Source organism: Podarcis muralis, chromosome 1 (assembly GCF_964188315.1).
Source record: "Podarcis muralis chromosome 1, rPodMur119.hap1.1, whole genome shotgun sequence".
NCBI lineage: Eukaryota > Metazoa > Chordata > Lepidosauria > Squamata > Lacertidae > Podarcis > Podarcis muralis.
The window spans coordinates 70,706,049-70,719,397 of record NC_135655.1 but is presented as its reverse complement, the minus strand read 5'-3'; the positions used below and the strand labels follow the sequence as shown (position 1 = coordinate 70,719,397).

The 13,349-nt window shown below is 42.6% G+C and overlaps 1 long non-coding RNA gene across 2 annotated transcripts in view; it reads right to left on the bottom strand.

Annotated features, from left to right (window-relative positions):
* LOC114598573 (uncharacterized) overlaps positions 1–13,349 on the bottom strand; it is an 83,471-nt gene that overhangs the window by 44,585 nt on the left and 25,537 nt on the right. Inside the window, exon 3 of one of the 2 annotated variants that reach the window (XR_003707087.2) lies at positions 6,684–6,742. The exons of the other annotated variant lie outside the window; for it this stretch is intronic. This is a non-coding gene — a long non-coding RNA (uncharacterized LOC114598573). The remainder of the gene's footprint in view (positions 1–6,683; positions 6,743–13,349) is intronic. 2 annotated transcript variants of the gene reach the window in all.

Here is a 13,349-nt window from a genome sequence, read left to right as displayed (position 1 = left end):
TGGCAAGTTGAAAATTTGGGGTGATTCCACACAGCATTCAGTATGACCTAAAGCAGTACTTGCTTCTCCATCTGCTCAGCTTGTGTTTCCCTGCCATAGATGTCTCAGGATTACCAAAAGTGGGTTTACTGGCGATACAGAGAATGGATTGAGTCAAGAACCCTCAGGTCAAGATGTAAATATGAGTCTGTTCTCCAAGAGGGCATTCAAGCCCATACTGGGACAGTGAAAGAATCATCTTCCTGGATCCGCAGGTGCAGATAACAGCCTTGACCTTAATGATGAGGCCTTAGTTTTGCAGCAGATGTGGTCTGAATGAAGGTCCTATTTCAGCCATACCCCCAGGGTGGGCCCCTAGCCAATCCAACAATTCCATGTTATTTCAAGAGCTTCTACAGAGAACAAATGAAAGATTGTGCTCAGTGTTAGAATTCACTTCCTTAACTCCAGTTGTTGTTTTTTTAGAATAGACTTTAGCTTGTTCTGAGGCCTTTGGAGTCCAGTTTGCCTTCCATTTTGGAGGAGAAGGGTTTTTTGCTTTGAACCTGCTTTTTCCGTATGGAAGCTGTTTGTGACCATTCTTCTCTAAGCCAGTGTGATGGACGGGCAGGAGTTCGAGTGGTGGGTAGGGTGGAAAAAGGAAGATGTACAGCGAGGCTCAGTGCAATCTGTAAGGGAAGAGGTGGGGGGGGGGTCGTAGAGGAGAACCAAGATGAAGAGTCAAGGCAGGGGAGGTGCTGTAGGAAGCCTCTGACGTGGAAAAGGAGGTCCCAGAGAGTCCTGCCACTAGGCTCTCCTCCATGCCTTCCCCCACTGACTCCATTGACAATGAGAGGCATAAAGCAACTGGAACAAGGATCGCCTGTTGCCATATGAACCTACCAGGACACTGAGGTGATCTTCTGAAGCCCTTCATCATGTGCCTTCTCCACAAGAGGTCTGGAGCGTGGCAACATGAGAACGGGCCTTTTCTGCCGTGGCTCCTTGTTTGTGGAATGCTCTCCCCAGGGAGGTTCACCTGGTGCCTTCATTATACAACTTTAGGCGCCAGGCAAAAACAGTCCTCTTTAACCAGGCATTTGGTTGAGTACTGGGGGGTGTATTATTGGGTTGTTGTTTTGATTATGTATTTTGTGATTTTATATTGTGATTTTATACTATAAACCATCCTGAGACCTGCTGGTATAGGGCAGTATACAAATTTAATAAATAATAATAATTTCAAAACCTGCCACTGACACTGGTTCTGTCAGGCATGTCTCATCCACCAACTGGTCCCAAGATATCTTGCATTTGTATGAGAAGATGTCTTGTAAAAACTAATGCCTTGCAGGAGGTGTAGGAGCTAGTCTTCTTTGTGGGCAAACAAAGAGTGAAACAAAGAAGACTCTGACTCTGGCAGAATAGAGTTGCTTTGCTGACACTCCTGTGCAGGTCCTGTTTTTGCTAATAAAGAGTTAACTCCAACTCGCTTGGTGTGATTTACTGCTGGCTCACTCCTGAGAAGAGGTAAGCTATGGTGTGCTGTACAGAAGTAGACCACACTAGTTCAATAACTGATGCAGAAGACAGGCTTTCCTTCTTAGCTGCTCCTTGTGGAACAGTAGATGGGCAAGAAAGAGCCACACAGGAGCAGATTTCTCCAGCTGTGGACCATTTCAAGCCATAGGTTAGAGGTTCCTCACCCCTGGTATATAAGAGTGCTATTTTAACCAAGTACTAGACTACATTTACCTACATTATGCTTTCATTTATTTCTGAACACAATCTTTTCTACCAAAATTGTGGAAAAATCATGTTTAAGGTTCCTGGGTCTCTATTCATGTTTAAATTTCTGGAATGTTTCAGACTCCCAAACTTGCAAGGTGCTTCTCTGCCAGGTGCTTTGCAGTTTGCACATCTCGTGTTTCACACTGAGCATCAGAGTATACCGGGGTGGGGTGGGGTGGGGTATGCTTCTGGGTTTTTTTAACCAGAAAACTTTTGTCTCACTAGGGACTTGGAAACCTTCTCTCTAGATGAGCCTGAATCCATAATTACTTTTGCAGTCATTGCAAGATTTTCCTAAGACCTCTTTTCAGACATCCTAAGCTCTGGTTAGTGTATGAACATTTTGTAGTAGTGTAGAACATTTTGTAGTAAATTCTGACCTGTATTATTTCAAAAGAGATTACACATTGTGCTATGAGTGACGCAAGTTTGGTTTTCCACAATCTGATCTATAGAAATGACAGGAACAGGATTACTTCTCTGTTACTGCAACCCAGGTTGCCTTGTTACCCCCCTCAAAGGAGAAAATTTATCATGTAGTTGCCCCCATGGGTCAAGGGAAGGAAGCCTCTGGGCATACACTGATTGCAATATAACTAACTATGCTTGCACTGTCTGTGCTAATGGACTTCCAGTACATCAGTGAAGAAGCAGGATTTTTTTATTTTTAAGTGAGTGCGGTGGGAGCAAATAAACTTAAGTCTAGTCATGAAGAAACTAGTCACCGAAGACAGACCCTCCATGCGTACAGATAGCAACAATTTCACAACTACTCATGCGGTCTGCATAGTGTGCAGGTATGGACACTTGCAAAGCAATGTCTGCAAAAGTGCTTTTAGAAAACACCAAAGTGCAGCACTTCAAAGACACAGCCTAAGTTGTACTAGCACCGAGGTCTTGAGGATCTTTTGCTTAATTTTGTTGAAAGGTTTAAGAACAATGATCATTTTGAAGGAGAGGTTTGGATCCTCATTTGAAACATCAACTGAAAAACCATGTGTGTGCTGTGCAGGCCGGGGGGCGGGGTAGGGTAAGTATTGCTCTTTCCTTCACTCTCCTCCCTGTCCCACTGCCAGCATGGAGAGTAAGTTCCCATCCCAGAAAGTTTACACCAAAACCACACTTTGAATCATGCTGCACATAATAGAGTGTCTGTCAGTTCCTACCAATTGAAGTTTCCTAGTGACAGACAAGAAATTTCTCTGTCTCTAACACACACACACGAGACACTGGCCTGTAATTTGCTCAGTTCAGCACCACTAGACAGCAGAGCTTGGTAAAACGTGTGGCATGTTCCTGAACTCATACTTCTGCCTGCTGTTAAAGAACGAACAAGAGAGAATGAGAGAGAGAAGTCCTCATAAAAAGTTCAATTTACTTTTTTTTAGTTATAAGATACTTTTTACTGGTGCCAGCTGGAAGGAAAATGATTCCGTTAGATCTCAAAATTATGATGTAGCTTTAAGTGCTATGTTTAGATTTACTGCCAAAATGTTAGTACAAAGTGGTAGGTGTTTGCGCTGCAGATAATAACTAATGTGCCGTTGGTCAAGATAGGCCACTGTTCTGTTATTATTGTATGACTCTTATGACTAAACATTGGAGTGAGCCTGGTGGAACAACAATATTTTACTGGGCCTGGAACACTGGCTTGTCAGAACTTAATTGGAGTGCCAAGAATCTAATGAATCAGACAGGGTGATGTGGTTTTTCTTCTGCCGTCGATATTTATCTGCTCCTTTCAGTGAAGCTGCTATTGTCAGGAAGGATTTGCTAGCTTGCATTGTGCTCAGAATACAATCAGACTCCTCTGATTGTCCAATGATTATGGTATTTTCAGATACACAGAAACATTTTCGCCAGCTTTCTTGGAAGGAAATAGGTTAACTACATTGTATATTTTAAAAGCATTGGATTATAGTGAACAGTCAAGGTTAAAAGCACTTCAGATATGGTAATTTATGTGACCTTTGTGCCCAGAACGAATTGTTTCCCCTCGTTCGTTTTAAAACAGCTATGGGTTCCAGCTATGGAAGGAAAACAAAACTGATATTTCAACACACAGTATAGTTGCACCTGTAGCAATTGTCTTATAAAACGGTGGTCTCTGCTGCTAAGCACTTTGATAATAGCTGTGATAGAAAAATATCCTATTACAGATGCTTGCTTTGCTGTATCCTTGTCAGGAAAAATAATTTTAAAGGCTAGTGGATAGTTCCTTAACAGTTAGGTGCCAGAATGTTCTCAGTGGAGAAACCAGAATCGAGAGAAGATGAGGGTGGGTCCTACTGAGATGTCTATGTGAGGGAACTACAGAAGAAACTGTGGGTGCACAGAGACCGAAGAAGAAAGGCAGAGAGTAAGCTGAAAGCACCTGAGGGTGCTGGGCTAACTCCCTTGACACTGAGGGGCACCAGATCTTCTACTTTTATGAGTGCTTAAGCCAAGTGTGGTGAACCTGTGGCTCTCCAGATGTTGTTGGACAGCAACTTCCATTATCCCTAACCATTGGACATGCTGGCTGGGATGATGGGAGTTGGAATGTAACAAATGTGGGGGCCACAGGTTCCCAACCTTGCCTTAAGTTATTTGGCTTCGCATATGTTCTACTTGCATATTCATAAATAAATAAAATATTACAGAGCACCATAAGTTTCCAGGGATCTCTCCTCCTAAAGGAAACCCAATCCAGGCAAATGCTTCTCGCAGCTCAAGGAAATGGGAACACACAACAGTCTTTTGAAAAATAAAGGGTGGGCTTTTTCAAATAACATTCTACAACATGCTCCTCTCAGCCCCTCTATCACGAGAGTCGCCAGAGCTGGACCTTGCCTGGGAAGATTGCTTATGATTTTATAACCCTTCCCTTAATCCCAGTGCCACCTGGCTATTCTATGAAGAATTTATATCATCCCGAAGAAGCAGTGGTAAGCAGAACATTAGACAAACGAACTTAAAATATAAATCAGATATATGCAGCAGTATTCTTTCAGTGGCAGTAAAGACAGCAAAATACTGTGCTTTGCACATTGTAAACACTGCTGAAGAGGTAAGCCACTTTTTCAATATAATGGGAACTGCTGTGGCAACAATGGAAAATAAATTTCAGACTGCATATGTGGTTCTCCCTAACATACATGCAATACCTTTGTATTGGAGCCATAGTTAGGTTGGTGTCATGCTCTCTACTCTTACCACAGAAACATCACAAATGTTATTGCTTGAAATAGTACAGTTTAGGGAACAACGTGGGGATTTGACTGTAATAGTTGCACATTTTGATTGGCATTTCTTCGCAGTCCAGTTGCATGTGTTGGTGGAAGTTCATGCATTGCATATTTGCTTCATGCAGGTGCATGTGAAGTTAATAGTTTTGGCTTCTGGTCTGTAGTAAGGGAGGGATTAGGTGGTATATATTGTCATTTGATTAAATGTGCTGATTAAATTGTGCACTTCAGTAATCAAGCTGCAAAGTTAAGTAGCTAAAATGTATCACACTCTACTAATCAAGGTGCATTCATTGTTGAGCAAGCTAAATATTTTATAGGTGAGCTTCTAGTGTGACTTGGATGCATTCTCACTTATGATGAAAGCAAATCATTGGACAGGAACGGGGAAGATGGGTGGAACTATGGTACTAGGCCAGGATATTTGAGAGTGAAGGGTTCAAGGCAGAAGAAGCCAAATTTAATACTCAGCAAACTATGGTATCTCTAGCATATTTGGTATCCAATGAAGTAGGACTATGATCACAACATACAAGTCAGCAAGCTGAGTGAGTTAGAGCCAAACTTTATGCAACTATGGTTGAGTAGCCAGCACCAAAACCAGTAATTATAAGTTTAGCTCTCCTGTTTCCCTCTACATGATCTAGTTCAGAAGTAGGCAATAGGGTATCCTTCATGTTCTATGGACTACAACTCCCATCAGGCCCAGTCAATGATAAGGGATCATAGAACTGTACAGCTCGAAGGGACCACAGGGTCATCTATTCCAACACCCCGCAAGACAGTAATCTTTTGCTCAAGTTTGTAGGCCGCAACATGTGGAAGGCATCATGTTGGCTACCACAGATCTAGCAGAATCAATCTGATGTTATATTGACACAATTATCTACTTTTCTCTTCCCTGTGCAGAGGGTCTCAGGTTCAATCCTTCGCATCTCCAGGTAGTGCTAGGAATGCCCCATCTCAAACCCTGAAAAATGGCTGCCAGTCAGGGTAGGCAACACTGAGCTAGATCAACCAGTATGTCAGCTTCCTGTGCTTTTCTTTGATGCTTAGGAACACAGCCCAAACCTTTTCTATCAGATGGCATTGGCAAATGCAGCAAGGATATAGCTAAGGAGGCCTAAATTCTGTTTACCTAGCATCCTATCAGTCACTCTTTTACATACAGAGCTCCTTACATGGTAGAATGGGAAGGACCTCAAGTCTGATCCCAGTGGGCCTTGGAAGTGCTGAATATAGGCTCTCTCTCTCTCTCTCTCTCTGAGAGAGAGAGAGAGAGAGAGAGAGAGCGCAAGAGAGAGAGAGATCTCTTATAATGGATGTTTCTCTCAGTATACACTGTGGTATATCTTTTGTAAGCATAATGAAGAAGTGTAAATAATAAAATTAACTGGCTCTCTACAGAATAAAATAAACATCTTTGCGTGCTGATGCTTTGTCTTTTCTTTCTACAAGTAATTAGTGGGAATTAGCAAGATTTTATTGTAATTAAAAGTTTGTGTGCTAGAACTAATAATTTCTAAGTTCAAAAGAGACTCTTGTTCTCATTCATGTCTCTCCCCCCCCCACGCTTAAAAGCCTAAATTATACATTTTTCCACTTACTGATGTGATTTGATCCACTGTGTGATTACTCTTAATTTGTTTCAACTTTATAGAAATAACATGAGTGATTCAAACTCACCTGTGCTGTGACCTGAAGCCAAGTAAGTGTGTTCATTTTTTATTTTACCATAGTCTGATCTGAAATTAGAATTTTTACTGGTAGTAAATCTTTTAAAAATAAGAAAAACTTCACAAGATGTAAATTGCACACAGAATCGTGTTCCACTTGATTACTACTCAACATTTACATAGGGCTGCTAATTAAGAGTAAAGGTCAATAGGTTAAATAAGTCAGTTAATCAGACAATTATGCAGAAGTGCCACAAGTGAAACACATTAGAAAACCCTTGGGATCGATACGGTATGCAAATCGATCAGCAAAGTATATACTATATGAATTCAAGTACTAAAACACGTTGCGTGATATTGCAAAACACAGTAGATGGAATACTGTGCATGGTATCACTATTGCTAAATAAGCATGGTTTCCTTCTGCTAATATGTTCAATAACAGAGTACCAAAAAAATGCTTCTATCCTTCTTTTGTGCTGATTCCCCCCCCCCAAAAAAAATCTTGTTCATATTTATTTATTTTTAAATGAGGGCTAGTAAAGTATATTTGTGAAGAACGGTACTGAAGTATATAAACCACTACCAAACTACTTGCACACACATCCAATATGTAGGTCAAGCCTTCTTTAACTCTGTGTTTTTGTATATGAAATTCTCAGTGAAACGCAGTCTTCCTAAATAAGATTTATGTAAATGTTATGTTTGATATTAGGAAGGATGGAATCAACAGTTGTCTTGCACGTGGTAAATAGTTTTAGCTAACAACACTGTCACATCATCTAGTGACACATATATACTAGGCTTGTTTAGTGACCACCAGATTTACCATGTACCTGTAGTATTTTGAGGCAGCCTCATCTGTTTCAGACCCACTCCATGTCATTCTGGTTTGATTCATTATTTGGGTCCATAGTCAGTCTGTTCAGTCCAATGTTATGCTTTGCCACATATAATGTAGTGTCTAAAAATGGCTAAAATTTCTTTCCTTCTCGCATAAGTGGGTGAAATTTACAGGCAAAGGAACTGGTCCACAGTGAATTAAGCATGGCAAATTTCAGGAAGATCCAATAAGGAGTTTTCATGCAAGGAAGCTTTAAAAATAAATAAAAGGTCTCTAACTTTTTATTTATTAGAAAATCATAGTCAACCCTTCTGAAGGAATGAAGGTTGCCAAATTTCAGAAAGATAGGTGTAGCAGTACTTCTGCAAGGGCAGGTTTTTCTTGCTACCCCTCACTCTCCTGGAAGAATATTCTGTGAAGAAGAGAGTGTCCATGAGCTATGGTTTGTGATCCCTCTTCCTTCATTAAATGAAAGATCCCACACACAGCCCTCCCATCTCAAAATCTGATCATTGCTATACTCAAAGCTTGGTTTCATTTCTCTGAAAAGAAATGGGGGTGAGGAGAATATGCTGTGCATTTAACTTTATGGAAAAAACCGAGGAAAGCATTTTCCTTGGAAGATAGTCACTGATCTGCTCTGCATACCTTATTAATGGTGCACTCTAATTTACAAATGTGAAAGAATGCTCCAAAATTTTCTCCTATTAATTCGGGGTACAAAAAAAAGCCATTGCAGATTTCTTACCTATTCGTTTAACTCATTAAGCAAACAAATGCAAGCAGAATATTCATTCACAATGAAAAGGAGGTAAATCTTTCCAGTTCTGTGATAAAAGGAGTGTGTGTGTGTGTGCGCGCGCGTGCGTGTGTGCGCACAAACAAATAATCTTAAATGCAAAGCTGAGAGAAGTTTCGCTGAAAATAACTATTCCCGACTTTGTTTAGAGAAATTTTAAATCTCTTGGATGTAAATAAAAGTGATCAAAATCCCAAATGTCATACAATAAAGAAAACACCCCCACAGTATCCACCTTACAACAATAGCATCTGCAATAACTTAAGCATATACAAAGCTTTAAGGATCAAAACTCTGCAACTCAAAACATTGCAACAGAGCTGGACTGAGTTACACCAGATGCAGATAATGTGCTCTCCTTTTTTTGCACTCAGTTAATAATGAATTCTGACGTACAGAAAAATCCCCAAAAGCAACCTAAATAGGTGCAGACACAGCCTTTGAAGGACAGCACTACACCCTGTGGAAGGAAGCAGAAGTTACTGGTCCCGTGAGATGATAAATAATAGGAATGAGTCTGACGAGGAAGGAAGCTGTAAGCTGAAAGAAAATGAGGCTCTGGAATAGGTCGGCTGCTGCTATTTTGGAGCCCAGCCAATTTGGAAGGCAGAGCTAATCCAGGAGTGGGAGAAACTCTGGCCAAGGGACCAAATGTGGTCCTCCAGACCTTTCTATGTGGCCCTTGGAACGCTTTCCAGGCAACGCCTGCCTTTTGCCTGGAGGGCCCATGTCCACAAACTTGCTGGTTTCGAAGAAAGGTGGAACATCTGTGTGTGCTGTGTTCAAGTGCCTAGAAACCCAGGACTTTTGCATGGCTGTCACTTACTGTACATTCATATTCACTGCTCTACCCAGTTTTGCATCACTGCCTATCACTGCCATGCGGCCCCTCAAAGTCTGCCTATGATATACAGTGGTACCTCGGGTTAAGAACTTAATTCGTTCCAGAGGTCCGTTCTTAACCTGAAACTGTTCTTAACCTGAAGCACCACTTTAGCTAATGGGGCCTCCTGCTGCTGCCACGCCGCTGTCGCACAATTTCTGTTCTCATCCTGAAGCAAAGTTCTTAACCCGCGGTACTATTTCTGGGTTAGCAGAGTCTGTAACCTGAAGCGTCTGTAACCCAAGGCACCACTGTAATGTGGTATCTGGGACTCAAAAAGGTCACTATGCAATAGTCTTTGAGAACCTGGACTCCCTCTGCACATGCAGAATGCTGCCCCACCCCTGTTCCAGACGTGGGGGAGGGGGTTTACACACGCTCCTCAAACTGCAACTGGGACCCTGGCAGGGGTCATTACACTAATGCCTGTCCCAATCCTGTCCCAGGGAGGACTGGGCTTGTCACCATTTTGTTTTTCTTACAATGCCCTGAACACTGTGTCATTTCCCCTCCATTGTGGATGCTACCATGCATAGCCTCATCAACATATTTCGTATTTAATAAAAGCTGCAGCACAAACCCCACTGCTGCCAGCTAAGGCCAGCAAAAGGAATGGGTTAGGGGCTTATGGTGTGGTGGAGGGGGCAGTGTGTTTCTAGGCCCCATCATTCTCCTCATTACATCATTCTCTAATTATGAAAAATCAAGCGATGCTGAATTGTTTTGCCTATAATACATCCATCCTTAATAGGGTTTTGGGAGGCAGAGGTTGTTTCCTCATCGACAGATCAGCCCCAGCCAATGTGGAAATGGCCAGGGATAGCGAGAGTTGTAAGGTAACAACATGTGGAAAGTCACAGATTACCCATTCCTGTCCAAAAGTAAATTGTGGGCCACACATGTTCTGCTTAAACAATTTCAAAAAATTTCACATATTTCTTTATATTTTGTCTGATCTCATAGCATTAATGTTGTGCATTTGTTTTGCAACAGTAGTGGGAATTTCTCTTTTTAGTACTCTAAAAGCGTCATGCTCATTGCTGGCACTACGTAAGTAAATAATTTCTCTCTCTATATATATATATTTACTTTCACACACACACAGACACACGCACAAATGAAAGTAAATTTGTTAAAGCAGTTGGTCACCAACACCTTTACGATATGACAAAGGAGTTTGATTTGGGGGTTCTGCATTCACACTGTGCAACGTTCAACAGCAGTGCTATTTGAAGCTGCTTGGAGTCGTTTGAATGTAGCGTTATGGGAACTGGACAAATGGCAATTCATTTTCCTTCTTATCCAAGTGATGGACTCATTGGCAAAGGCATCAGGATTTCCTGCCGATAAGCACAAATACAAAAGGCATTGGTGTTTAGAGCTGGAAGTGATGGATACTGCGGTGCCAAGTGGCATTCTTTTGTGTCTGCTTTACTTTCTTTCTTGTCAAAGCAGTGACAGAGTGACTGCCTTGTTACTAAAAGCCCATTGTGTAAGGGCAAGACTCTAGTTCACCCTTACAATCTTCCTGGGGCAAAGGAGAAGAAAGCAGCATGTTTTTTTTAGAATAGGGGATAGTATTTCACAGTATTGTGTTTTGCCTGACGCAGCTTTGCTGTGCTACCTCTTTTGTATTTTACATTTCACATCTATTTTTCATTTCCTCTCCTGACAAATTCAGGTTCTGAAGCAATCCCTTTGCATACCTAGAAGACATACAAAGCTGAAAATCTGTGAAGCTTCTCATTAAAAACATTCCTCTTAAGAATTTCCATGGAGGTGTGACTGGCAATAGCATGAGATCCGTAAAGGGGAGTATCTGCCTAAGCATTTACATGGGGCACATTGTTTGATATACATTTGACCTCTTTAATCCACATTCTCTCTCTCCCCCCCCCCCCGCCCCTCTTTGCTGTAACACCAAACAAAAGGCACTTTTCACTGCCATTAGCCAGAATCAAAAGGTGTGTGTGTGTGTGTGTGTGTGTGTGTGTGTGTGTGTCTGACAGCAGCAAGATGGAGGGTGGTTCAGCCAGGCAGCAGGGGAGCCCTACCTTTACCCTTCATAAAGGGGGGCTTTGTCCTACCTGCAGAGGGGGGAAGGTCACAGTGCATGCCCCATTGTCCTGTACCCCCCCCCCAGCTCTGCAGGCTTGGCGATGGCTACATGGGTTGCTGTTGGCAGTTCCCTGGGGTGAGAGCCAAGGGGTGTGGCAGCATCATGGCTTGGGAAAAGGAGAGTGCCCTTGTCACTCCTCCCAGGCCCAGCCAATGAACCAAGAGGGGTCGTTCCACGCCAAATCACCTGATGCCATGTGCTCTCACGACTCAGATTTTCTTTTTTTAAAAAATTATGTGTAGATAGATACCTATAAGATAACCTCAAATCAATTTTTAAAGATTTTTTGGTCCAAAATTGGGCGAAGGAGAATTTTTTTAAAATTTCAATTTTCATGCGATTTAGGCTAATGCAATTTCTGTGTTAGTTTAGAAAAAATCTCCTGTTTCGCTTATTTTTCAACCAATTGGGCTTATTTTGGTATCAAAATAAAGCTAATTGTGGTCTCTTTTAAAATAAGGTATAAAAATGGTATTAAGTGCCACAGAAAAGAGTCACCAACCATTCAAAGTGAATTTTTGTCATTTTATTCCTGGTAGGTTCGATAAGCCATAGCACGCAAACCACAACTAACACATGTATCATACTTGTTTTTTAGAATAGTGCAGGCATGATTTCAAGTGTCTGGGCATGCGCAGAAGCAATTTCTGGTGCCACGGACATGCACAGATGCGATTTCTGGCATGACACTGCGCTGGCCCGGCCCATTGAGGATCTCCGCGGGAGTAATCCAGCCCATGCCCAGTAAGCCTTGCCGACCCCTGCCGTAAACCCTAGAAATTAATAAATGATAGGGTTTAGTTTAGCTGGGAGTACTGAAGGGAAGGTTGCTGGCCCGTGGAAAAATACAGGCTAAGCTTCCTTTCCAAGCCAGGGCCTCGCATGGAATAGAGGCATTAACATGACGAAAGGTGTTGATGGCCCATCCAAGAGAAATATTGGGCCCCGGCAGACAGAATGTTACCAGGGTAACTGGTTATGAGGCAACAGGAAAGTTTTTAGCAAAGTGTGCTGGGAAGAAGACTGGGGGGGGGGGGAGATTGAGATCCATCTTGGACAGGCTGGCTGAAGGCTGGCTGTGAGAGATGCCTTTGCCTCCAGCGATGTACTGCTGTGGGGAACAAGCCGCTCTTGGAATGACCATGCTGTAAGCTTTGGGCTCCCTCCATGCAGACTGAAGGTGTAAATATGTGGCTCTTTTAAAAAAACTACAACAGTCTCTGCCATGTCTTCAATTCTCCAAAGCAGCACAGACGCCAGGTGTGCACCTGGGACCCCCTGTAATCTTGCTACCACTTGGCAGAGAGTGGGGGTGGCGCCCAACTTTTTTACCAGTACCTTTATCTGTCACCGTGTTGCAAGTGGGGGGATAAAGAGCCTTCTTTAAGTTTGGACACAGTCCGCAGCTGCTATCTTGGTCACTGCAGTTACAGCTTGCTTTGCTTTACCTTTCTTGCTATCTCAGACCACTTAGCCAGCAAACAGGGCATCAACTTCCAGTTGAGCCCTCAGATTCCTCTGATGAGGTGTTGTGGAAGACTAGCAAGAAGCACCCCACCAAGGAGCATCATCAGAAGCAGCACTGGAAGTTGGGTAGTGATTATGATTCTTGTGAATCCAGTTCTTCAGTTACTGATAGTGAAGCATCCCTCATGACTACTGGCTAACTGCTGCCAGGGTGATGGGCCTGCCAGGGTGGAGTTGGTGCTAGTGCATCTGTGGAAAGCAAAGGGACAAGGGTTGGGAGAGGAGGGTTCTTCAAATAAGGACCCATGGTAATCTAATTATATGGATTAGGAGGACCCTCCTGAGCTTCATCTTACCAGCAAAACAAGGCATTGAATTGAATTCTTAACCCCTGTCATGAAATTGGGGTACCCCATTAAAGGGGTCAAAAGGGGGTGTTTCTGTCCAGATAGGGGCTGCCGGGCCATGAAATGTGGTCTCCTGGAGGGTTCACCCCAATTTGATTTACGTCATAGAGCAATCCTTATCCAAGGATTAACCCCAACAGTAATCAGCCAGCTGCTG